Below are 15,316 nucleotides of genomic sequence, written 5' to 3'. Positions count from 1 at the left end.
GGAAGACATGGTGGCTGGTATTTCTGAGCTCCAAATAATGTTTTTTTTCCCTTGAAAAAGCTGCCACACGACAGCGAAACGCGTAGGTGCTACCCCAAAAAGGGACCCTGGCAACCAGCACCCTTCTTACATTATTTGGAGCTCAGAAATACCAGCCACCACGTCTTCCATCTGGGACACTCGTTTTACAATATTTTGCTGACCGGCCCCCTACCACTATCCGAGGCACAAGTACATCGTGGAGGCACGCCACCTCCTAAAAGAAGCCCGGGAACCATCTGTGGATTACAAGTGGCATCGGCATTGAGTGTTCCCCACACTACTTGGATTACAAAATATTCCATCCAGGACCATTACATTCTCTTGGGATTACTCCCCTAATCAATCTGGTATCCATCGCTCCAAAGATTTGGGTGACTATTATTTCATTGTCCCTATTTTAAATCCAACCTTTTTATTCATTTTTTTATTCATTACTTTTTTATTGTAATATGTCAAAATAAATGTATTTCTATTTTTTAATCACACCTGACCATTTATATTTGTTTATATCTATTTAAATTCATTTAAGTTTAATAATGCACAAAATGTTCTAGCGCAATCAACCACTCCTGTTTTTCTTGTCTATTGTATTGGAGGTGACTCCCCCAATTTTAGATTGCAGCTGCATAGCCAAGCACACTCATATTAAGCGCCTTCCAAACAATTGATATAGATCTCTATATCTTCCCTCTTTTCCTCTCTCTCTCTCTCTCTCTCTCTCTCTCTCTCTCTCTCTCTCTCTCTCTCTCTCTCTCTCTCTCTCTATATATATTCATATATATCTTTTGAAATTTATGTGTTCTACATATATATATTTAGAGAGAGAGAGAACACATATTTCATAACTCTGTTACAAAAGAGATATTGACGGTTTTCAGTTAACTGATTTAAACTTGCAGGGGAGGAGAGGTGCCCCCTTGGGAGCACTAGCCCGGCGGCAGTTGACTCCATTGCCTACCAGAGTTCTGCCTCTGGGTTCATTTATCAACAAATTTTAGTATGATAAATGGTGCTCAGCCTCCCTCCCTGTGCAGTGAATACACTCATGCGTGCAGCATCCATTCACCTTCACCCGGCACCAGCGGAAACTCGGAAACTGCGTGCGCCCTGTCCTCCAAACTCCGTACTGACCGCAGGATGCGGTTTGGAGGTATGGTCTCTCCCATTGCTGTAAATGGGTCCTAGGTCAGATGACCCGGATTACCCATTTACATTGCACCTGAACATGGATCTTGTGTTCAACCCTTTGTGTTTGGATTGCTGGGTCTATGGACCTAGGTTATTTTATTTTGGGGCCATTTAAACTGAAGCTTGAACTGGCAATGACTCAGGTTATTTGAGCTTTGTAAATCCCAGATCAGAACCAGTTTTGGAGCACGGTTGCAATCCGGGTCAGATCCCATATTCACTGCATTTACACTGCAGTGCTGACACGGGATATTCCCAGGTCAGCATCATTCACACTGCACAGGAGTGCAGTGTCTTGGAGGCCAGTGCTTGGAGATGACAACATCTTCAAGTGCCGGAAAATCAGACGTCACCTTGGGGACAAGACCAGCATTTGGGAAAGCTGCTGCTGGGTTCCCCCCAGCCTCCATCTTTGCGGTGAATAGATGCTGCACATAGACATCCATTCATCTGCTCCGTAGCACTGCTGCTGTCTGCATAGTATGGCAAACAACAGTAAAGGCTGCATGTGCCCTCTCCCAACCTCCGGAATGAATGCAGGACACTGCAGATGGGGGAGATTAGACTCTCCCATTGATGTAAACGGGTCCTTGATCAGATGTATTCAACCCGCAACATTCTCCTAGTTGGATTGCTAGGTCTTTGGGACCGGGTTATTTTTAAGGGGGCCAGACTCAGGTCCACTCTGCATTAACCTGGGAAATGAGTTTGTTGTAAAAGGGGTATAAAAGGGTTTTTAGTGACATAGGGGGTGATGCATTAAGCCTTGGAGAGAGATAAGTATATAAAGGGGATGAGATAAGTAGCTAAAAGGGGGGCAGATAGGTTCATACATAAAGTGGCAGTATTCAATATCATTTACAACTGGGAACAGAGGAATACCATATTGAATTCCACTATTACGTGTGTGAACTTGTCCGCTAATTTCTGGTCTGGGAGACCACTTTTCACCCAAATTGAGGCTGTATAAATCTGCCACTGTGGACAGAAGAACACCATATTGAATACTGCCACTTTATGTATGAACCTATCTGCCACTATCTGGCTTGAGAGACCACTTTCACCTAATTGGTAGCCCCAAAAGTTTTTATATAGACCACAAACTTACGGTTAGAGGATATATCTCGATTCATAAATTGTGTAGGAGACACCTCCTTATTGGATTGATTCATTGCCCCTGATGAAGTCCTAAGGGGCGAAACGCGTCAGGCAGTGGATCTGTACTATATGTGGCACTTTTTGGAAAATCCTAAACTGTGAAATGAAACCTTATTGCTGGATGAACCGCCAGGGCCGGCGCCACCACTAGGCAGAACTAGGCATTTGCCTAGGGCGCCGGCCGCTGGAGGGCGGTAGTGAGCCGCCGAGGTACCCGAAAGCAGGGAGCAGGTAAGTCTGTGATTCTTCATCCTTCCTCCCCCCGCTCCCCGCTCCCATCCCGCCCATGGTATGAAATAATGCTGCTCCCCCCGCGCCGCCCGCTCCCCTCTCCTATCCCGCCCGTGTTATAAAAAAACGCTGCTCGCGCCGCACGCTCCCATCCCGCCCGTGGCATGAAACTAAGCTACTCCCCCCGCTCCCCGCCAAGGAGATTTCTGTGCAGCACCACCTGCGCTCCGGGGGGGGGGGGGAATCGCCCACCGCAGTATCGCCGCCACCCCCCCCCCTCCCCGGCAGGCGGGCGGCGCGCGTTTTTTTTGCCTGGGGCGGGCGGGGGGCTTGCACCGGCCCTGTGAACCGCCAATAAATGTATACTTGTTTTTACTAATTTTCATTGATTTATTGTATGTACAGCCACTGAGTGGTATATCTAGCGCACCCCTATTCTCTCTCTCTCTCTCTATATATATATATATGTTTATATTAATCCCTCCCCTCTCAGGAGTTACCCACTGACAGGTCTGCCATTAGGAATTTTGGGTCCCCTGACTCATTTCCAGTCCGGGCCATGCCCCCCCCCCTTCCTCGCTTCACTTACTGTAACCCGGCTCCTGCTCCCCCATCTCCTCTTCCGCTGAGCTGCAGCCCGGATGTCCCAGAGTGCAGGCTTCTTCAACTCAGGATGCCGGTGGCCAATTAAAATGCAGCACCAGCTGGAGAGCCAATCAGAGCTCGCGTACCTGCAGCAACTCTGATTGGATGCCAGCACGTGAGCTCTGATTTGCTCAAAATCCGGTGCAGCATTTTAATTGGCTGCCGGTGTCCTGGGTTGAATAAGCCTGCGCTCCGGGACCTGCTTTGTTCAGCGCAATGAGCACAGTGCAGCGGAGGCAGTCGGGGAGTTGCGGTGTGCAAAATGAGCTGCCCGGGCCCTTCCAGAGGCCAGGGCCCGGGACAGCTGTACCCTCAGCAACCCCCTATTGGCGGCCCTGCCCACTGACCAAGATTTTTACTGCCTTTACTCTGTATTTTGACAGTGTAATATTCTCCCATGCAGTTTGCGGCCAGTAATGACAGGTGGGTGGGGGCCCCCCCTGTCTAAAGTGCCCCGGAGCCCCCAAAGGCTTGATCCGGCCCTGGCCCCAAGCACAGTCTTTATAATGAGAGAAGATGATTGGTTGATTTTGGCAACTTCTTCACTTTATCTTTTCCAATGCTTGATACATTCCCTCTTAGTGACATCACTTGTTCTTAGTTAATGAATAAGCTTTGTTCTCATTCATTTGATTAAACCCACAGTTATTGGCAACTTCCACTACGTGCAGACAAGGTTTTCTTTAATGCCTTGTCAATGTCATCATTTATTTTCCTGGCAATTTATAAAATACGGGGTGATTCGTACTTGGCCAATCTGTTTAAGACCTTTTTATTCTGCCTGGCGCAGTAATATTGTACAGATCAATAAACACACATTACCATTTGATTATAATAAATGCAGAGGCAATTCTTCACAGCTTCTACAAGTCCTCATATAAGACAAAAATAAGCCTGTGGTGTACTCTGTACTCTTTGTTCTCCTTGTATTAGATTATTCATGAGTCACTAGACATGCTGTGAGTAGGTGTTAGGCGCCTGTAATTCGTTTACAGGAGAAAAACAAAAATTCACTGTGCTGCTAAAGTCATTACAGGATCCATACTCATTGCTGGAGGAAGCCGCACTATGGGAAGCATGTGTTTCCTTCTCTATGTGATTGATAAGGCAGCAACATGTACCGCCCTCACACACAGCTTTCTGGTGGAACCTGGAAATGCAATTTCTTGTTTGCGTTCTCTGAAAAGGCCATTGCAGGACCAGATGACCAGTTCAGTCGCACCTCCATTTGCAGCTAGAGGGCGTATCTGGTGGTGGGTCATTCCTATGGCTGTGTACACACGGGGGGCGATTATAGCAAATATCGCTGGAAATATGGTCGCTGAGCGACCATATTGCCAGTGATTGGAGTGCGCACCAGCGACAAATCGCCGGTTTTCAGCCCCTGAATGGTCGCTGGTCGGAGGAGCATGCTCGACCAGCAACTTCCACTGCCTCTTCTCCCGGCAGTGTGACATTTTCATCTGCGACCATCTCTGGTCGCAGATCAAAACAAGATACTGAGCAATATGATTGCTCAGCAATATATTGCCAGATATCATATTGCCCCGTGTGTACGCACCTTATGTGAGCAAGGTTTTGAGAAGCCATGCTGAGTAACTGCAACTACGGGTGTCGGTAAGTCTAGTCGACAGGCAGTAGGATGACATGAGGTTTTTTATTTACTTTTTTGGTGTCTATGTCTGACTTTCTTTACTAGGAAGGGGGAGGCACCTGGTGTATATATCAGCACTGATTAGAATGTAAACAATGGGTAAAATTTAATAGGATGAGAGATTCAGAAAGTGAGAGGTTTGGTAAGAAATCTCCAGGTTTTTTTTTTTTTTTAAAGCAACGATCATTTACACTAAAAAAACAGTTTGATTTTGCAGTGTAAATGATTGCCGGTTTAAAAAAAAAAAAAAAACTGGAGATTTTTTACCAAATCCCTCTGAATCTCTCATCTTATTAAATTTCACCCAATAAGTCAATATGCACCTAGCTATACGTATGCAAAATGGTATGATCGCTTGGCACTTAGTTATAAAAAACATATTCAACTGGTATTTTTAAAAAAACTTGCAGAGATTTGATCCCTCCTCTTGGGTTTCTGGAACACCCATAGGTCTGACACCCAGGCTTCTAAATTCTGGTTGCGCTTTAGAAATAATAGGTGTATTTGTATCCAGAAATACACTTATTTTTGACATTTACTATCCCGAAAATACGGCAATTCGTATTCGTATTGATGTGCTATCAATACGAATATGAATTGCCGTATTTTCGGGATAGTAAATGTCAAAAATAAGTGTATTTCTGGATACAAGTACACCTATTTTTTTACAAATTTCCTTTAGTAAATTTCCCCCTATATGTCTTTTATGTACACAGTCTGCACATTCATGTAGTCATTGTTAGTGTAACTAAGGGAATTAAAGTTCTCTAGATTTTATGGTGGTCACTGATGTGCTCTGTATTGTATGTTGTGTTGTATGCTCACTGTGTTGCATGGCAGTCACTGAAACTCTCTGAATTTTATTGCACTCACTGATGCTCTCTTTATTAAAGATTGACCACTTATGTTACATGTCTGTATTATACGGCAGTCACTGATGGACTTTATATTTTATGGTGGTCACTGATGCGCTCTACAGATGGAGCGGGACTTATCTATCCAGGGAATGGCGATGGCGACGCCAGCCGCCATCCCCTGCCCCGCGCCATCTGTATGCCGGAAGGTCATGCCGTCCCCTTCCGACGGTGCTGCCGGCGGTCGCCCGGTGTCTACACCGGGTCCCCGCACCCCCCGCAGCCCCCTGAAGCCCCCCGCAGCCCCCTGAAGCGGGAGGCGGACAGGATTGCGTCCGCCTCGACGCCCCGCCGCCAGGATACTGAGACGCGCGTGCGCGGGGGACGCACGCGCGTCTCAGTCAGATGGAGCGCCGTTGCTGGCGATTCGCCAGCAACAATAAGACCCGCTCCATCTGTATATCAAGCCTGTTGAAAGGCTCAACAAGCAAATACAGTGGACCGGCATTGGGACTCTGGAGTTACGGGCACGTAGGTGCTCCTTAATTCCTGTGGGTGCTCGGGCCCTTGAGCACCCACAGAATCGGCACCTATGCTCAGGACCCCACCAAATAAGTTCATTCTTTTGCTCCGCCTCCATACTTGCTCCATCTGAAGCTCTATTCCACTCTTCTCCATACTCTCTCATTGGTCAGATTTAGGAGGTAATTCTTGTTCATGCACCCTTTTACGAATTCACAACGGTGGCCGATATGGTGAAGACCTGTACATATTCACTTATGCGCAAATGCAGGCCTTCTGTGCGGGTGCCCTTGTAGACTTGCATAGTCTCCGAGGCGCTAGCAGCGAAAACACTGGGTGTGCCCAGGAAAATGCTGGGTGTCCCCATGCGAACGGGGTGGCTTCCTGCCTTCCATGGGCGGGCAGCTGACATCACCGGATGTCAGCTGCCCACCCTGTTCACGTGGCTGGGCACCGCACATCTGAGTCACCAGAGAGTAACTTAGATTTATGAACACTGAAGAAATCAATGATTTTAATGATTTTGCAGAAAAATCCATTTGCATGTCTGCAGGGACATTCGCCATCCAGCAGGTGCGGCTGTTCGTGTGGGTGACATTTCACTGGCTCGTAAAGCAGCAATATTTCTGCTTTGCAAGTCAATCAGAATGGCCTCCTTAATATGCACTGGCTGCACAGATGATAGAAATGTGTGATTACTGCTGAGGTGTAGGGGGCCATGATTTCTGACAGCAGCCCTGTCTACTGCTGCCGCCATGGCCACAATCTGAGCTGCTGGCAGCTCCCCAGACAGAGAGCTCTTCTCCTCAAATCTCTCTGTTAAGGCATACAGAAATGGCCAGGGAGGAATTACATGCTTGTTGCCCAGGGAGGCATAACATGCTTGTTGCCCAGGGAGGGATTACATGCTTGTTGCACAGTGGAGGGCTTTACATGCTCATTGTCCAGGGGGGAGGGGATTACATGCTTGTTGCCCAGAGGGGCTTTACATGCTGTTTGCCCAGGGGGTTACAGGCAAATGTGCGGACCCACTCACCGCCAGTCACTGCCTGTGCACGGGAGCGAATCGGCAGCACAGTGAGAGCGGCCAGGGAGCATCCACCAGAATTCATCCTGCCTCTGGCTCAGGCACCTTACTGCGACATAACCCCCCCCCTCCACCATCTCCACTGCTACTGCAATTGGTGCAGACAGAGCATGTCCTGCCACATCTGCTCCATTCTGTGGCTGATGTGCAGGAGCCACCAATCATTACAGAGGCTGCACCCGGGTGGGGTGGGGGGTATGTGGTTTGGCATACCTGCAACATATTTCTTAGAGGTACACCTTACCAGGCCGTACCCTCTTACTTGCAGCACTGGACTGGCTGAAAGGAAGCTGCTCCTCCTTACCTGGAGCAGCATGCAGTCACAGCCCTAAGTGAACTGAATAGTAACTTTATAGTACTGTACAGAGAAATGAATTGCCAAATCACATATTTATTCTACAGCAGTGGTTCCCAAACGGTGTCCCTGGGTGCCATAAGACACTTGCAGGGTTGCCTTAGGTAGGTGGTCTAGAAGCAAAATAAATTACAGTATTTATGGTTGAAATACTGTACAGCGGACTTCCGGTGGGCGCAGCTCTGAGGAGGGCGCATTTTAATAGAGCTCCCAACTCGCGGCCCTACAACGGGATAGAGGGGCACTTCTGGAGCAGTCTGCAGCCCCCCGCGACGCAACATACCTGGGGATAAGTGGCGGCAAGAGTCCTGCTAAAGGACCGGCTCCCGCACCACCAAGGCACCCCGGAATCTAGCTCCGTGATCAAGGAGCGCACGGCGCGGCCGCCATCTTGCTGGCGCGGCCCAGCACACACCACGAGCCGGAGACAGTCCCGACCGCTGCCCTAACCGGAGACAGAGCCTCCCTCACCACTTAACCTCGGAGGCGCCTCTCACCCGGACCCACGGCAGCTCTGGCGCGCCCGCGCACCACCTCACACAGCACTCCCTGACACGCCGACTGAGACACTGCCTACAGTACTGAGGGCGGATGCCGAATACAGCCCTCCATTATCACGGGGACTGTGGCTGTCCCTTCGATGCCCTGCTGGAGACCAGACACCAACTACAGGGGAGAGCCAGGAGAGGAGTGACGCCTCTGATCGTCTGATCCCGGACCAGGGGCAGGTAGAGGGCTATTGGCCTCCCTGCCCTTCCAGGTGACTTCCCTATCCTCAGCTTTACCCTCTGCCCAGAGTCGAGCCCTTCCCTTATTACCCCCCTACCATATCCCTCTAACGCTGCAACTACCCAGCACAAGACCCTCCGCAATTCCCATTCAAGGTGCCTTTCAAAACAGTGACATTTATCACAGCCCCCTCTGCAGCTGCAGCTCATTAGGGGTGGCATCCCCTTATGCACTGAGCGTCCCCACAAATTGATGCTCTGCTAGATATAACACCCTCAGCCAACATCTCCCGGGGAGGGGCACTAGGTCACCGTGCGCACCAAGAAGCAGACCGTGGGAAAGGCGACATTCGCCTAGAGTGGGGCACACCCCCACACAAACTGAAATTAACGACATTGCCGCCATCAGACCAGCCCAGCTACAGCAGCGTCTTCATTTAAGGCTACACACCACTGCCAGTCTGCAAAAAAAAAAAGAATAAAGCCGCCCACCCCCCAGCCTTTGGGTGCTTACCAGGCACGCACCCATTGAGGCTGTGCAATATCAGACCCTGAAGCTGCAGCCCTGCTCAGGGGAAATATCCAACAGGGACCCCTGGCAACCACCCCACGCATTGGAGCTTTGCTCTAAGCTACCCACACAGCTAATTAATTGGACATAAAGCCCGATCTGCTCACAGTAGGGGTAACCAAACCTGCGCTACTAGCGACATGGACACTGGCTTAACACGACCCCAAGCTACAATCAATTTGAACCGGACATCCCAAACCCACCTGCTGATGTAATCAACACACCCGACCGACTGGACCACTGCTGATATCTTCCCAAACAGGGCCTGCATGGGTCTATTGCCCTCCCAGATCTTGCACTGTCCCCTTCTCATATTGCGACCCAGCCCCTGACGACACCTGGGAAGTTGGAGTCAGCCTGATCTGTGGGAACTTGTGTCCAGCTGAAATAGACCCGCAGACGACCTCCCCTTTCCCCACTTAAAGCGGACACCTGCTTGGAAATTGTCACATTTCACCCTGGACCCTCCCCCCCACAACAGGGTTTCCGCAAAACCCAATAGACCACACCCCTGTGGGCTCGGGTGGTAGAGTGGAACTCCCACCACACATCCACGGACTTCAACAGAGTTGAGCGCCAACTCAGGACACATTACTCAGGTTCATATAGCTATCCACTGTAGTCATTGCCACATACAGGCTATTTAATATAGTGTTATCAAGTTACATACTTTTAACTTACCACACATTTTTCATAGCAAATGAGGAGTATTTAAACTGCAATTATCTGTAATTACTGTTTCTAGCTGTTTTAAGGAAAAACGATTGCACAGTAATGCTTTATAGGCAGGTGCTCCTAGTTTTTTCTATGTACTAATTTCATGCTATAGCGTGTCTCTTCACGGTCTGAGCAAAGCTCTGTGCACATTCTTCTTTGATAAGGTTATGCGCAGGTTCTTCGAACCTTACCCCTCTCCAACCATGGTGAAAGGTAAACCACAGGGGACCAAGAACCCCCAGCCTAGTGTCACCCCCCCTGCCCCTGCCAAGTCCACCCCAGCTTTGGCCTCCCCCCCTCAACGCCCTCCCTTTCCCAACTAGTCTCTCAGCCCCCGTCCTCCTCCGCGTCACTGGTCGCCACATAGGCCGCAGACGCAGCGAAGGAGATGTTGCTAATACTTAAACCAGCTATGGATCAACAATTTATGGAATTCAAAAACACATTAACCTCAGTTGTCGCTCAACTGGATTCTAATACCAAGAGAATTGTCTCATTGGAACAGAGAGTTAGCGATAACGATGACGGTATAGCGTCAATACAAACCTCAGTTGAGAATCACACGGCCACAATAAAATCCCTTATACATAAAATTGATGACCTGGAGAACAGGAGCCGTAGAAGCAATCTGCGGTTCCTGGGAATTCCGGAGTCAATAACAGGCCAACCCTTGCTGCATTACCTTCAATCCGATCTGTCCCATGCTTTGGGGCTGGCGGACTCGGGGGAGGTGACGATTGAGAGGGCTCATAGGCTGGGCCCAGAAAGAGCTCAGGCAGGTGACCGCCCTAGACCGGTCATAGCGAAATTCCTGAACTACAGGGACAAATAGGCAGTTCTCAGGGCTTATCGTAGGGCAGGCTCGGTCTCTGTGGCGGGCAAGAAGATTCTGATATTTCAGGACTTTTCGGCCACGGTGTCCCAGAGACGCAGGGAGTTCTCTCCGATTTGCAAAATTCTTTTTGAACGCAGATATCAGTTTACCCTGTTATTCCCTGCTAAACTGAAAGTTACCGTAAATGGCACTGCACATTTTTTTGAAAACCCACAACAAGCAAGATCTTTTGTGTCTTCCCTGGCGGTATCTGAAAATTCCCCCCCTTATTCACCAATGGGGGCAGGCTGAGGTTGTCATGAGGGTTTTTACTTAAGTCTTAGCCTTGTCGAAAAATTAGATATAACAAAAATGGGGAGACATGCGAAAGTTGGATAGTTGCCGTACCCCTCTGTTTCACAAATAGGTGGTTTGAACATGTTTACTCTGTTTATGTTACTGTATTCTTTTGTATCTCAAGTAACCGAGTTACTTGGCCGAAATACCTGTGAGCTTGTTGCCACAGGTTCTCTCTACATAAAGTTGTAAAAATTTGAAAATTGTAAGGATTGGAGCAAGATTGAATGTTATTCAAATGATTCTCGACTAATTATTCTGTTATCATTGTATTTTGTTGTTGAGGACGGATGCGGTTGGAGGGTCTGCTTATTGCTGCATGGGGAGCTCCCTGGAGGCTGGGCTGGGGACTCCTGCAAAATGGTCACGGTGATCCCTGCACTTTATCAAGTTAAAAAAGGTATCGGATAATGCCCATCACACATCCCTCAACAATTAAGAACCAGACACTCAATAAACTACACATAGGGCCTTATTCTGGTTGGTGCGGCCGGGCCGTACGCGTACGTCCTGGGGTTTTTAATGATCTGCGCATGCGTACATTCGCTAATGCGCAGGCGCGAACACTCCACAACGCTTACGGACGGGTCTCTACGTGCGAAAAAACCTGTACGCGAGTGTACGGGCATTGGGGGCGGCATAGGGGCGTGATGAGGGGAGCGGCCGAAATAATGAGGGAAAATGGGCGTAAATATGGGCGTACACGGGGGTGTGCACCAAAAATGAGCGGTGCTACTACCGCACGATCGACTAAAGCACCGTTCATTTCGGACACAAAACAGGCGGCCGCCAACCGCCATCTCAAACCACCCCTACAGATACCGCATGCCAGCGTGCGCCTGGGTTTGCTAATTTACGCTGATTACTACCAAACACATACACCTGAATGTAATAAGCAATGCTGCAGTCTATTAAGTCCAAACCATGATTTCACTACCTGCAAGCCACACACAGCACTCAAACACATTGGAAGCTTATCTTTCTATACTTCTCTACATTTAAAGGTTTGTTTAATTTAAGGTAAGAATCTTTGTAAGACCTGCTTATATATGCTAAGGTAGGTATTTGTTAAACAGTTAGACACATTCACTACGTGCTTTCATAGACTTTACACAGTAGCACACTCAATCTACACAAGTCGACATGTGTCAACGTGTTCACTCTAATACAAACATAGGTTTTGTATTTATGATACAATAACATAAACCACATCTAACACCTACAAAGGATGTTTCAGCAATGTTTAAAGCCCATGGCCACTATTTTGCACATTAATTAATTCAATCAATTAATTAATTTTCATAATTAGAGTTGAAAGGCAAGATTTGCAGGTCCATATATGTGAAGGGTATGTCAGCGTACACGGACGTACGCTCACTCTCACGAGCGGTGACATAAGCTGACTTTTCTATTGAAAACAATAGGGACCCGTCCGTGCAAGCTGGCGTACGCTCAGATAGCCGCAAGAAGTCGGTGGGAAGACGGCCGAGAGACGGCCGTAAACGGTGCTGTACGCTCAATTGTACGCCAGTTGTCGGAGTGTAAGGGCTGGCCCGTCCGTGTACGTTGGCGTACGCTCAATTGTACGCCACTCCCCTTTGCCGATGTTTCTGGCCGTACGAATGCGGCTGAGTTGTGGGTGGACTTAACCCCAACGGCCGCATACGGATAGCGTACGTTAATAGCGAACGTACGCACGTTTGGCCGCTACGATCAGAATAACCTCCATAGTCTCATGGAACGTACACGGCCTAAACTCCCCTGTAAAACGTAAAAGAATATCTACACACCTGAAACGCCTCTCTCCTGACATAGTATTTATGCAGGAGACGCACTGGATGTCATCACAGAATATGTCCCTGACAGACAGATGGATAGGTGAATGCGATCAGCTCCATTCACCAGCAAAACTCGTGGTGAGGCGATCCTCTTTCACAAACGACTGAGGTACACTATAGTTGACACGCTAAAAGATGAGGATGGTAGGTTTCTACTACTGGATCTCCTGATAAATGATACACCATATACACTACTTAATTTATACGCCCCACCTACCCCGAACACTGCTTTCTTCCAAGCATTATCCAACCTGTTACTACAACGTACTGCCCACAATTTGATAGTGGGGGGCGATTTCAATAGTGTGGCTGACCCCTTATTGGATCGATCACACCAAACAACAACAGCATCTCCCAATGGAGACAAGGGACTTCACCTTCTCCAACATTTACACGGCCTCCATGATGTTTGGAGAATATTTAACCCAAATGATAGAACTTACACATTCCATTCCCACGTACATCACACGTTCTCCAGAATCGATTATCTTCTACTCTCAAACTCACTATTCTCCACTGTAGCATTGACACATATACATGATATTTTAACCTCAGATCATGCCCCCATCTCCACTTATCTTTGGATGACGACTTCCACGCCCACAACTAGATTTTGGAGATTTCCAACAGCATTACATAAATCAGAACATTTTACCCAATTCCTTAATAACAAATGGCAAGAATTTACTGATGACAACATAGAACACTGGGACGATCAGGCCCTATTCTGGGCCACATCCAAGGCTGTTATGAGGGGACACATACTCGCATACCAATCTGGGAAACGCAAAGAATATAATGAAAAATATTCTTCTCTACACCACTCTGTCACGGAGGCATTCCAACTATATGTGACGCACCCAACAGATTCTACATTTCAGGACTACAGACAAAAGCGCCAACTTATGGAAAGCTTCCTACTAGCAGAAGCGAAAAAACAGATTAGTTTCACTGCCAATCGATACTATCGATGGAGCAATAAGGCGGGTCGACTCTTAGCTAACATGACGAGAAACCATAAAGCTAAAACCTATATCAAAACTATCAGGGATCCCACACACTCCAAAAACCTACATACAACACAGGAGATACTATCTAAATTCCATTCCTACTTTACCACCCTCTACACAGCTCCTAACGTGGATGACCACCTTGGTGATCACCTACTGGAGGAAGCTAAACTACCTAAACTAACGACAGAACAATGCATATTTCTAAATAAAGATGTGGAGGAGATAGAGGTCTCCACGGTGATCTCCCAACTTCCCAACGGAAAGTCACCCGGCCCGGATGGCTACACAGGGGAATATTATAAAATATTGAAACCCCACATAGTCCCTCTACTCACTCAACTTTTGTGAAAAATGCATAAAGACCAGATTCCCTTTCCTAATTTTACAGAGTCTCACACAATCCTTTTACCAAAACCAGATAGAGACCCAGAACAGATGTCTTCCTATAGACCAATAACGCTGCTTAACCAAGATTTAAAGATTCTTTACAAAATTATGGCCAACCGTCTCCAATCCATTCTGCCCTCCTTGCTGACCCCTAACCAACTCAGTTTTACCCACGATAGGTATTCTGTAAAAGGAGTGCGTACAGCCCTGGCCGCAATAATTCGAACCACACAATCTACCTCCAGATCCCCGCCAATGCTTCTCAGCCTAGACGCTGAGAAAGCATTTGACACAGTTTCCTGGACACATCTACAAAAAATCTTTCGAATAAGAGCATTTGGAGATGACTTCCTTAGATTATTCGAATATCTATACACTACCCCAAACACATCATTAATTATTAACGGTGAGAGAGGTCGCCCCATTATGATAGCAAGGGGCACTAGACAGGGCTGCCCGCTCTCCCCGCTCCTTTTTAATCTTGCGCTTGACCCCCTCTTGCGCCTCCTCCAGTCCTGGCCCGTTTTCCAGGGAATAACTATGGGGACGAAAGAAACTAAGGTGGTAGCCTTCGCAGATGACCTGCTTCTGTATATCTCCAAGCCTGAAACTACTCTTATACCTATCCTTAAAAAAATAGAGGAATTTGGCTCTATATCTGGATTCTCAATAAATCAGGACAAATCTCATGGGCTGTACCTGGGCTCTCAAACCCGACCTGGGTGGGCTGGGGGATGCCAAATCAGATGGGCCTCAAGCGCAATAAAATACCTGGGAATTTATATACCCAAAAATATACATGCCTAAATATCACCAAAAGCATAAAGTCAGCCCTAGAAGAACTAGAAACCTGGAAACATTTAATGTTATCCTACTTAGGACGTATTCACCTACTAAAAATTATGACATTCCCGAAGATTTTATATCCATTACAAATGTTACCACTTCAATTATCTATCACAGATGAAAAACACATTAACACGATATTCCGCAAATTTATTTGGCAAAATAAACGACCAAGAATAAGTCTATTGAAATTACAACAACCCGTCACTAATGGAGGTACGAACCTTCCCAATTTTCGCATCTACAACCAGGCATGTATCCTTAGGTACATAAGGGACTGGATACATGATACTTCTAATCACACAGACA

The sequence above is a fragment of the Crinia signifera genome, chromosome 7 (assembly GCF_055691185.1).
Source record: "Crinia signifera chromosome 7, ASM5569118v1, whole genome shotgun sequence".
NCBI lineage: Eukaryota > Metazoa > Chordata > Amphibia > Anura > Myobatrachidae > Crinia > Crinia signifera.
The sequence above is the reverse complement of the archived record's forward strand: the minus strand, read 5'-3'. Positions refer to the sequence as shown.